At 44.5% G+C, this 12,183-nt stretch overlaps 1 protein-coding gene across 47 annotated transcripts in view; it reads left to right on the top strand.

Moving 5' to 3' along the window:
* The window catches only part of PARD3 (par-3 family cell polarity regulator), a 579,141-nt gene that overhangs the window by 400,979 nt on the left and 165,979 nt on the right, over positions 1-12,183 (top strand). The window lies entirely within an intron of this gene.

The raw sequence follows: 12,183 nt of genomic DNA, 5'->3' as shown, positions 1-12,183 counted from the left end.
CCATCATCCTCACTGCTGGTGTACTCAGAGCTCACCCAACTGTACCCAACGATTGTGAGGATGGGTGCTTTGGGAGGAGATGATATGCTGGTTTGGTTTCATTAAGTGACATGATGGCTGGGGTCACAGGCAGGCAGAGGAACAGCCTGTGGGTGATGAGGTGTGTAGGTTGGGATAGTCACTCATCCATTGATGGACAGACAGGCCAGTTTGAAAGGCAATTTTTGGCAAAGGTTCATCCCTTGATGGATTATACAGTTTAGACCAAAAAAAAAAAAAAAAAAGCAAAACTGGGGTGGGGGAGCTTCTGAACAAATAAATATCTTTGGTCAGGGATGGCTGAACCAGGACGTTCTTCCAGTGTGGAAAAGTAGAGAGATATTGGCAAATAGTGACACTGAGGTTTGCAGAGACCCCAAGGATGAGGGCGCATGTTCCTTTATAAAAACTTTTCTGGACAGAGCTGCCAGCCCAGGTGTTGTCTTCACAGGGGTGAGAGCTCTTGCAAGTGTGTCTCAGACTCTGCTTCCTTTAGAGCAGCAATCCCCAACCTTTTTGCACCAAGAACCGGTTTCACGGAAGACAGTTTTTCCACGGAGTAGGGGTGGGGTGGGGATGGTTCGGGATGATTCAAGCGCATTACATTTGTTGTGCACTTTATTTCTATTGTTATTACATGAGCTCCATATCAGATCAGCAGGCAGTAGATCCTGGAGGCTGGGGACCCCTGCTTTAGGGCAAAGCCTTCTTCCACAGCCCCGTCATGCTTCATGGCCCCTTGGGTTTTCAGAAAGACTGCTGAGTTAGCTCTGTTTCCGAGATGTGTAGAACTGCATCCCACTCAAAGAGAAGTGGGATGATGAAGAGGAAAGCCGTGTCCTAAGTGGGCTTAAGGCATTGGGGTGGGTGCCTGTGAGAAGGAGTTGCCTCTGTCTGACCTGGTAGCAGTTTGCAGCCCTCCCTTCATCCCCTCGCCCCCTCCCGAGCTGAGCAAGCCCTCTTTGCTGCAGGATGGAGGCTCCTGCAACAATGTCCATTTGCTCCTGTCAGAAACACCTGGACTTGTGGATTTTGCCTCAGGCCCAGTTGCCCTGTGGATTAAGGTTAGCGGTTTCTCATTGGTAAAATTGAATGACATCCCTTGCAGCCTGCTGGTGATTCAGGGGACACAGTTAAAATAAATGTGGAGAAAATTAGGCCCACTTAATGAAACACAGGAGCAGTACTTTGTCATGGGAAAGAAAGAGCTGGAAGAGAGCGATTTTGCATTATTTTTCTGTTTGTCATCTGGGCAGAGAACAGGTCCTTTATATAAGTATACCTGTTGGGAGGTTTCCTTGGAGTAAGTTCTGAATTCCTTAATCCCATACTTAATATAGACTTCTTCTAATTTGAATGGAAACAGAGGTTCCCGTTTTTAACAGAGGAAAGTAAGTGACAGGCTGACCTGTTAGCAAAGATGAGTTTTGGGGCAGCTGATAGCATCCTTCTCGTCCTCGTTAGAAGCTGAAGCACAGAGCCTCTGACATCTCCAGCTCGGAAACTGACTGCAGAGGGAGCCGAGGGGCGCCGAGCGTGACGGCTGGGCCTCGCTAAGACCTTTTCTGACGTTCTTTAATGCTGCTTTTCCAGAGAACAGCGGCCTGAATACAGAATGCAAGTGTCAAGGATGACACCTGCTTTATAGTCTGTGTAAAGCAAACCTTTCGTAAAAGAAATTTTTGACAGTTCTGAGATGCTAAGTCAATTTCAATACCAGACTGTGTAGAAAATAGAATCTTTTTGCTGCGATTGATGTGAAAATTGAAAGCCAGTGACTATTCACTCCTTACTAACATGGGGTAAATAAATACCACACACCATCGAAAAATGCACCAGAAGACGAACTTGGCTAATGACATTTACCATCGCCAAGACAGGAAATATTCTTTCTGAATGTTTTTATTTGTTACCATCAGAGAGACTCTCTGAATCTTTTACATTAAATGTACTGGATCAAGTATATGTTATTCCTAAATGGATTTTTGTCAAGCCACAATGTATTATATGAAAGAAACCATTTGATATCCTTTACAACTGTCTTTTAAAGGAGTCACTGGGGAAGTGACCTCTTACCTAATTGAATGTTGGAATTTTTTTTTTTTTCTGACCTATGTTTAATAATACTCTATTTAGAATCAAAAGAGTAAAATTTGATTAGGTTTCCTATCATACTGAGATAACCTATGGTCTCCTGGTAAACTTTCTACTTACTTTTTTCTAGGACCCACGCTTTAAGCTTGCTTATGTTGGGACGTTGCTCCAGCAATGCTTGCTTCTCTCTCCTTCACCCTGATTCTGGCCCTTCCCTCCTGGAGCATCCACTCTGTCTTCTCCTCCACCTTTGAGAAAATCTGTCTTACCCCACCTCCCTTTCCAGCTACTGCCTCATTTTCTCTTTTACCCATTACAGCAAACCATGGGATCAGTTTCTGTCTGCTGCCTCCGTTTTCCTGTTTTCTCTTAACCCCCTTTAATGAAGCCCTTGCACCCCGTGGCTCCATAAGGCCTGTTCTCATCTGGCCACCAGTGGCCTCCCCTGCTGTACCCTCCTGCCGTATTTGCACGCTCTCCTCGGTCTGCGGGAGCATTCGGCACGTCAGTTCTTGCTCTTCTCTGAGATCACGCTCCTGGGGCCTCCTTCCTCCCTGCTTACCCCATCGCCTTCTCCTTTGCCAGTTCTGGTCCTACCCCATCCTCCACATATCGTGGTGCCCAAAGGTCAGGCCTCGGTCTCTGTCTGTCTCTTTTCTGTAACACAGAATGTTTGCGTTCTTAGGAAACAGAGCCTTAGAACTTAAAGACAGACTGCAGGCAGACGATTCCCAGCTTCACATCCCTCGCTTGGGCAGCTTCTTTTGACCTCTGGATGGGCAGGTGCTACCTCTTCATGCAATTGCTTGGATGCCGAGCAGGCATCTGAAACCTAATGTGTGTTCCCCATGCGGCTCAGGTGTTTCTCCGGACTGTTCCTGCCCATCTTCCTTTCTTGTGTAATGGCAGCTCGGTTCTTTCAGTTGCTTAGGTCTGAAAGCTTGGAGTACTCCGATTCCTTTTCCCTCACACTCCACATTTAATCTATAATGTATGAAAGCAAAGGTCTATTTGATCTGTTTTCAGCACGTCTCTGTAATCCTCGTACTTTGCAGCATCCTTGTCCCTCAGATCTGGGCAATAGTCTGCCAGCTACACTCCCTACTCCTGCCCTTGCTCCTCTGCCACAGTCTGAACCTTGCAGCTAGCAGTCATGGCATGTACCCCCTCTCAAACCCCAGCAGCCTTCCAAGTCTCTAACAGTAAAAGCTGAACGTACCAGATGCTGGCTTGCCCGGATGCCCCAGCTCTGCTGTGCAGAACTGCTGGCAGCACCCGCAACAATGCCTGCTCAGGGCAGCCTCAACCAGTGACCCAAGAAAGCCCAGTGACCCAAGAATAGCCTTAGGGTTAGAACGCTGAGGTGTTAAGTCTGTGCCCTTAGCCATGAATGTGCACGGCAGGACCTGGGAGCCTAGCAGAAACGCAGCACCCTAGGCCCCACCCTGACCTACTGACATCAGTATCTGCGCTCATCTGCCCCGGGGAGCCCGGGGTAGAGAGGCCTTCCTTCCTCTAGCTCCCAGAGTTTGTCTGGGCATCAGCCTCCCTGCTTCCAGGCTTGGGAACCATCCTGCCCAGCTGCCTTTCCTTCCTTCTGTCCCATCGCCACTTCCTGACCCAAATTCTTCAGCTTCCAGTAGACCACAGCCCCGAACCCTGACTCAGGATCTGCTACTGGCAAAACCCAGACTAAGATAATGTGTTTGCTGTGTGAACAGATAAATAAGTCCATGAAATTGCTAGAATAAGTGGTGAAAAGGCCCGTGAGGAATTTCTGCCTGGAGTGGTTTTGCAGGTGATGAGCAGTGGCTGCGCCAGGGCAGGGCTGTGCTTGTTCCTGCCTTTGGGAGCTGAAGTTACTTCCCGAGTCGGCCTGTGACTCAGGAGATGGTCCCTGGGGAGCAAGCCTTTTCATGCTCAAGGAGCTACATCAAGTTCTTTCGTTTGCTCTGGAAGTGCCCATTTTCTCTGCTCTGAGTAGCCATAAATGATTTAAGAATTTTCTATTACATCAAACTTGCAAAAAACAAAAGATGATAGGATTTCCAAGTTAGGTTCCTCTCGTTGGGCAGACCCTAAGTTTCAGGCTGGGGATTGTCTGGTTGAGGGGGTCATAGATTCAAACAAGGAGTAAGTGTTAAGATTGCCTATGACTGTCTTCCTAAGCCTCAAATGTCAGGCTCCAGGAGATAGCGTAAGATCTTGTTCTTATCAGACGTCAGAACCTTGGCTTTACTTTTCACAAGCTGTCCAACCAGCTCTCTGGGTTTTACCCAGAGAGAATGACCTGGTGGCTAGCTTTTTCCCTTCTGGGGCCCACTCCCACTAGGTTAGCTTACAGACAGCCCCACGCCTACGTGGCACTCTGGAGCTTTCCCCTTTTCCCTCCCAGCCCCAGGTCTGGCATGGTCCTGACCATTGAGGTGTGGCTTGACCAGGATGGGGAATGATGCTCACCTCCTTCATTTCTCCTGCCACAGCATCTGTAATGTGCTTACCTTCCACCTGTATGGAAAACATCATCTCTCTTTCTCATGATCTATTGCTTTATATAACAATTCCGGTCCCTAAAAGAAGAAACTCAAAGAACAACTTTACATTCTCTGTCCACACAAAGGAACAGGGACCTTGAACTGAACTGATACAAACTAACTGGAAAACATCCCCACTTTCTGTACTAAGCTCTCTCCATTTCTGCTCTTCCAGTTAATTTAGAGGGCTGTCCATCCTCGACCACTTTTTGGCCCATGTTTCTGATCTTGGGGGTGATGGGCTGGTCATTACGACTCTCTCCAAATTAATTCTTAAGGACTCAAGAATTTAACTGTCAATTAAAAATTAACATCCACATCCGCTTGTTCACAATGGACCCTCAAACTTGTCTATTCCGTGTCTGGAATGCTAGTGATGATGATTTTATTTTTTTTAATTAATTTTTTTTGGAGCCTAGTTGCTTTGCAACATTTGTGCTAGCTTCACATACAGATTATCAGTGTTGTGTTCGTTCCACATATACACTATTGATACCATGTATTACATAGATGACTACGGGAACCCACTCTACAGCACAGGGAACTCTCAGTGCTCTGTTGGTGACCTGAATGGCAGTGATGATGATAAGAAGGCCATCTTTCCTCCTGCTCCCCCGTCTCAGGATGGCCCCAGAGTCCTGGGAAGGCTCTGACTTCTGTTCTCACACCTCATTTGCCTTCTCTTTCTACACACCTTCCTGCTGGCTCCATCACTGCTGTTTTATTTATTATTTTTATTAAAATAATTTCAAGGCAGTTCTTCCTTTCCTGAGAATAAGCTCTCAGCCTCTTCTTCCTCTCCTAATCCTTCTCCCTCTCTCATCCCTGCTGCCCATATCAGCACCTGCCTGGAGCTTGGAAGTGCCCAGTCCTGGGTCCCCACTCTGGGAGGCTGGTCTCACATCCATCTCCCTGGGAGCCTCACCCCTGGCCTTGGCAGATTCCCACTGCTGCTTGCGGGGAACTCATTGACCTAATTCCTAATTTCCTAGTCCTTAGGAAACCATCTCACCTGTACTTTTGAATTCGCAGAGTTTCAGGTTTCTTTTCTTTCCTTTTGAATTTTGTCTTCTTTTAGAAGATAAAAACATTTTTAACAGAGAAAATGAGAGCATCTACTTACTTTATCTCAGGATAGGTTGATCCTGAAACAGTTTTAAGAAAGTAAAGCCACTGTCGACAGGCAGTGTCACAGGCGGGCGGCTTTCCTTTGGAGTGTGTCTAGGAGCCTAGCTGCAGCCGCCTGGCAGAGTCAGAGCACTGACAACCATCTGTGTTGGGCACTCTCTATTGCACACCTGAGTTGTCCTCAGCACACAGGGGAAAGGTGATTCCCCTCAAATAAATTTGGTTTCTCCATGTTCAGGTAAGTATAAATGAGCAGAAAACCTCCTGATGGGCCATCATATTGACGAGTAGTTCTATTAAAGATTAACTTTCAGGGCTCCTTTGCAAACTGGCAGCTGAGGGCTGCAGATCTGAAGCCAAAACAGTTCCGTGAAGGGTAGTGTGCTCCCCAGATGGTGCTTTGGGCAGGAAAGGCAGTTACCTGGTGTGGGGTGGCCAGGGGCCTCTGCTCCTGATTGCTTTTTTTTTCTTTTGGTTTCTTTTTTTAAAAATTAAAAAAAATTTTAATTGAAGTATAGTTGTTTTACAGTGTTGTGCCAAACTGCCATACAGTAAAATGACTCAGTTATACACATACAGACATTTTTAAAAAATACTCTTCTCCACTGATTACTTCTGAAGGGAACTGCCTCCTTCTCCTGCCGTATCTAGTCCCGTCTCTGCATCCCTCTGTCAGCTGTCACATCACATGACTCAAGACGCATGTGCGGTAGGCATGTGCAGCCACGCACCGCCCACAAACGTCACCTGGGCAGTGAAACGAATTCTGAGAATTTTCACTGCTCACCTGGAAAGTTTGTTTCTGAGCATGAGGGGGTGAATTTTTTTCAAGTCTGTTTACGGAGTGTGTATGATTTTCAGTAACTGAGGGATAAAAGCTTTAATCTGCACATTCCACAAATACTGGAGGCTTACTCCAGGGGAGGCTCCACATCAGGTGTGGGGGATGAAGCGGTGGGAGTAAGAAGAGCAGGAGGCAGGGAACCAGTGGGAGAGGGATTGTGGAGGTGGGGGATCAGAGCAAGTGGGCCAGCCCTGCAGGCAGAGTTGGCCTCCCTCCAGAAGATGACCTCAAAACCGAGGACCTAGAGAGGTTGTGCGTTGTGTATCTGATTGGGCTTCTGGGGGAGAGGAGCCTTTTGCATCAAAGGGATTCAAACTCTTTTGATATGATCTTTGGCAAGAAACACATTCCACCTGTAACACGTGCGTGCATGCTCGGTCGCTTCAGTTGTGTCTGACTCTTTGTGACCCCATGGACTGTAGCCCACCAGGCTCCTTGGTCCAAGGGATTCTCTAGGCAAGAATTCTGAAGTGGGTTGCCATTTCCTCCTCCAGGGGATGTTTCTGATCCAGGGATCAACCCAAGTCTGCATTGCAGGCAGATTCTTTACCATCTGAGCCACGGGGGGAGCCATATATGCACCAGTAACTCCAGTAAACATTTTAGCAGTGTGATTCTTGCCCTTCCTCCTCATGATGGGCTCTGATGTTGAGAGGCAGCGGGGTATAGAGGTCAAGGGCCTGGACTTTGAAGATCGATGGCTCAGGTCCAAATTCTAGCTGTATCCTCAGCAGCCTGTGTTTGGGGCAAGTTCATGAACACACTTTACTTTTCTCAGCTGTAAAGTATGGATCATAACAGTGCCTGCATCACAGAGGTGCCTGGAAGCTCAAGTGAGTTAATGTGTACTAAGCACTTTAGAACCCTCCTGGCACAAAGAATGCACTTGGTAAATGCTAGCTGTTGTAGCCATTATTATTACTCTGTAATTCGTTAAAAAAAATGGTAGGTGAGTCCCACCAAATCAATTTTACGTCTTTAATGGATTACAACACACAATTTGAAAGATGCTGTTTAGATGGTAGAAGTCCTCTAGGTCTGCAAAGGTGTAGAAGGAGGAGCCTGGAGGCATTTGGGAGGCAGGGTGGCCTGTCGTAAAGGACTTGTGATACAGTTAGGACATTATCCTGAGGACACTGTGAAGCTGTTCAAAAGAATGGCTTGACCATCTTACAAGTGGAAAATATTTAATACACATTTCTCTGTTGAGTGCGATTGGACACTTTCATGTGTTACTCCTTTTTTGTGAACTACTAATTCATATCTTTTGCTCTTTATTCTACTGGTTTGTTTTTGTCATTTAACTTTGCTTAAGGACCTGATCATTGCCCTTTCCCCCCCAATTCCCATTGCCTGTCACAGTTTCTGGCACACGGAAAATGCTCAGGAAATACTTGATACCTAAACAGGGAAACCTTGCTCAGTACCTCATTTTTACTGCAGAGTCAGCACAGAGGATCACATGTCCTTTCTTTTCTTTTTGTAAAATTAATTTTTACCTTATTTACTTTTATACTTTCATCTTTTAATATGGCTAAACTGGATTTCAGTTGGTTAATATTTAAATTGTTTTTTTCCCCTAATTTTCTATAGATCAAATTTTACATGTGTCTCTTTAAGAAAAAGGAGAATGGCTTGAAAAAAATGTACAGAAAATTGTAATTTTTAACTTTAAAAACTCTGCTAAGCTGCTGTTGCAAAAAATCATCACCAGAGATGGTGGTGGTGGAGGGGACAGAGATGCAATATGTATTTCTCAGGCAGAATCTAGGGGACTTGAATCCTTGGTTAGATATAAAAAATAAGAGAGGAAGAACAGTCAGCAACAATTCTGTGCTTCGGCCCAGTCAGCTGGGTGGATAGTCAGGTGCTGACAGGAGAACTCCAGAGGATCAATTTGGGGAGACATGACGTGTTGAAACTGGTGTTTACTTGTCTGCAGGTAAAAGTAGAGACGCCGGGGCACATGGGGAGGCCTGGTGATGTGGAGGTTTGGGAGCTGAGGATGGAAAGAGTGACTCAGAGTTTGGGGCAGAGTCAACCGAGTGGCTGCCCAGGAAGTATGTGCCGGTCAGAAGGGCAGAGGCCGAGCTCCGAGGACCCTTCAGATGCCCGAGGGCTCAGCGTGGGGACTCAGTTGGCAGAAGGAGATGCTGGGGACCCAGGAGAGGCCAGTGCATAGGGACGAGGAAAGCAGAAGTATGGTCGTCAAAGCCAGGGCAGGGCTGTGTTTCTCTTTTTAAATTATTTTTTTTTTTTAATTACAGTATATGTGCTGTGTAGTATTCTATAAGTTACAGGATGTCAATATAGTGATTCACAATTTTTAAACATTCTGCTCCATTTATAGTTATTACAAACCATTGGCTATATTCCCTGTGTTGTATAATAGATCCTTGTAGCCTGTCTTAGACCCAATAATCTGTACCTCTTCATCCCCCACCCCTAAACCCTAAATTGCTTCTCCCATCCTTCCCTCTCCCCGCTAGTAACCACTAGTTCTCTTTACCTGTGAGTCTGCTTCTTTAAAAAAGTGAAAGTTTGCCATTTGCAACAGTGTGGATGGATTTGGAGGGCATTATTGTGCCAAGTGAAATAAATCACAGAAAGACAAATACTGTGTGATGTCGCTTACATGTGGAATCAAAAACGTACAACAGGCTAGGAGTGTGTTTCTTATTCACTAGAAGGATTTGCACAAGTGCTTCCCCTGAGGGGCTACAGGTGCTCGTGGCCTTGGCTGCATGGGAGCTGCTGGTGACAGATGTCCCTGGACGCGTGTTGAGTGGTTGCCATTGTTTCGTCGTTCAGTGTCTCTGTGTGACGCCAGCACAATCTCCTGACACTAAACCTTGTTCCAAGGATATCATGTATTAACTCCCATTTCAAGAAGCAAAGTTCTTCTCCCCCCTGGCCCCACTCTACACAAGTACAGAAACCTGTGCCAGATGTCTGTGTTTTTGAGCAATAGAATTGATGTTTTAAGTGGTGTGTTAATCCCAACTGCAGACTTTAACAAAAGTTTCCATCCCTGGGTTGGAAAGATCCCCTGGAGAAGGGAAAGGCTACCCACCCCAGTATTCTGGCCTGGAGAATTCCATGGACTATATAGCCCATGGAGTTGCAAAGAGTCAGACATGACTGAGTGACTTTCACTCTTCATAGAAATTAGGATATGAGAAATTAACTTTTTTTAAAAAGTAAGTTATTACCAAAATGTAATTGGAGGAAGGAGGAATAGAGTGATGCAATGATTTTGCTGACTATGGGATCTCTTTTTCCTTCAGAGATGGGAGAACTTATCATCTCTGTCTCTGCCCTGTCCCCTCCTGTTGGCAGTAGTGGGGCTGCCGTGCACAGGACCAGAGAGGGTGGACCCTGAGGACTCAGATGCTAAGTAACAATAGGACCGCCTCCAGCTTTCTCTCCCTCCAGCTTGCAAAACAAGGCCTGGGGTTGGAAAAAATCGCTTGCTTCATCAAGACACCAGCTCTAAAATTACCTTGTGTGCAAGGTTTTTTCTTTTTTAAATATTGTGATATTTAACCATTACGACATACATATCAGGAGTCCTCACTCTACAATGCATTCATTTTCAGACTGTGTTTTCCCAGGACTGATTTCCCTAATATTTATGAGTTCTGCCTTTTCCGTGGCTTCAAAGAAAATTTAATAAACTGTGATTTGCAGATATCTTTGCTTTTCAAGGCCACACGGCTCATGTTTCATGTTCCATTCAAGAGCGTATGAAGTTTAGGTATGTTCAAGCTATTAATGGTTTATATAGACCATTGAATTGGTATATAGAATAGTGCCTGTGATTTTATTTAGTTTGTAGACCTTTCCTGAAGGGTTCCTGGCTGTTTTCTGCCTATGCATCCTTTGTTAAGAACCTTTATGTTATTTTTTACATGCATTTTTTAATATCACAAATCAATCTGTGTATTCTGGACTTGATAGCCATTGTTGCATTCAAAAATGCTGCAACTAGATTTCTTTCTGGAAATATATTTCCCAGGAAAGTGTAGAATTATGTGTGTATTTCCTGCTGTGACACAATTTTGCCTTCTTTTATAATTCAGTAATAAGATATTATAAACTAATTTTTAAGGAGCAGGAAATTAACCAGTTAGCTACTGTTTGGTCATAGTTAGAAACCATTGTGATGCTTGAAAAGGTTTTTTCAAAGCTTTTAGATCTGTCTTCTCAACTTTAATGAACAGATAGAAAAATATATAACATTTTTCCTATGGAACTCTTTTTTTCTGAAAGGTCCCGTATTTAAATATAATTTTATCCATATGGGTCTTATTATCTTCACTGTCAAAGTTTTATGCCTTTTGTCTTAGAGTCGACCCCTACTTGTCTATTTAGTCTGGCAAAACTCCTTTGAACATTATTATTCTTGTGAGGTAGGAGTTATAGAATTTTCATATTATTTCCTAGTATCCTGGGTCTGTAATGGAAAAGGATATTTTCTTCTAGAAGTATCCTCCACTGTCCTAAATACACACAGCTGAGAGGTAGCCATCTGATTAGAGAGAAATTCTATTAACAGCCAAATAAAAAGAAGTGTGTGAAGGCATTTTTGCACCCCAACTGGAGAAATGCCCACATAGCCTCAGGAACAATGAAGGGAAATGAAATCATTCTGACTCAGGGAATGTTGTTTTCTTCTTGTTTATCTGCTGAGAAGTCTTTGTCAGCTGGAATGGTGGTGTTGGCCTGAATCGAAGAGGCTCTGATTGGTGGGTTTTTGGTTCTCAGTTAGTTCTGCTCATTCTCTTTTGGAAGGCTGTTGTCTCCATCCTGCTGTTCCTTGGCCACTGTGGACTGACTGTGGGGGGAGATGTCTGGAGAAAGTTGGTTGCTGGGAACTGTAGGACCCAACCAGCTGAGGTACTGACATGAAGATGGGATCTTTTACAAAGATCCTCTGTTGGGGAAGCCAAATCCCTGAAAGGAAATTTTCTTTGCTCCTCACCTCCATGATTTTTTCTGGGAGAAATTGTTCTGGTTATAGCACAGACCCAAGTAACTATGGTTGTAACAAGACACTGCTTATTTTTCTCTAAAAGAAGTCTGAAGATTGACCAAGACTTTATGTGGTCCCAGAGTGTCAGCACTGTCAGTACCTCCTTTTTTATTCAGCCATCCTTAATGTATATTTCTTTATTTCTTAAATTGTGGCAAAGTATAACATTTACCCTCTTAACCATTTAAAAAAATTTCATTGAAGTATATAGTTAATGTACAGTGTTGTATTAGCTTCAATTGTGCAGCAAAGTGATTCAGTTATAACATACCTCCCAATATACCTCCCCTCTCCTCATCCCCTTTGGTAACCATAAGCTTGTTTTCTATGTCTGTGAGTCTGTTTCTGACCAGTTCATTTGTACATTTGTATCATGTATTTTAGATTGCAGATATAAGTATATCATATGGTATTTGTCTTTGTCTGACTTAATGTGCTAATCGCTAGGTTCATCCATTTTGCTACAGTTGGCAGAGTTTCATCCTTTTTATGGATGAATAATATTCCAT

This window comes from Bos grunniens, chromosome 13, assembly GCF_055505025.1.
Source record: "Bos grunniens cultivar Pamir isolate PY7600 chromosome 13, Bosgru_T2T1.0, whole genome shotgun sequence".
NCBI lineage: Eukaryota > Metazoa > Chordata > Mammalia > Artiodactyla > Bovidae > Bos > Bos grunniens.
Note: the sequence above shows the minus strand (reverse complement) of the source record. Positions and strands in the feature narration are given on the sequence as shown.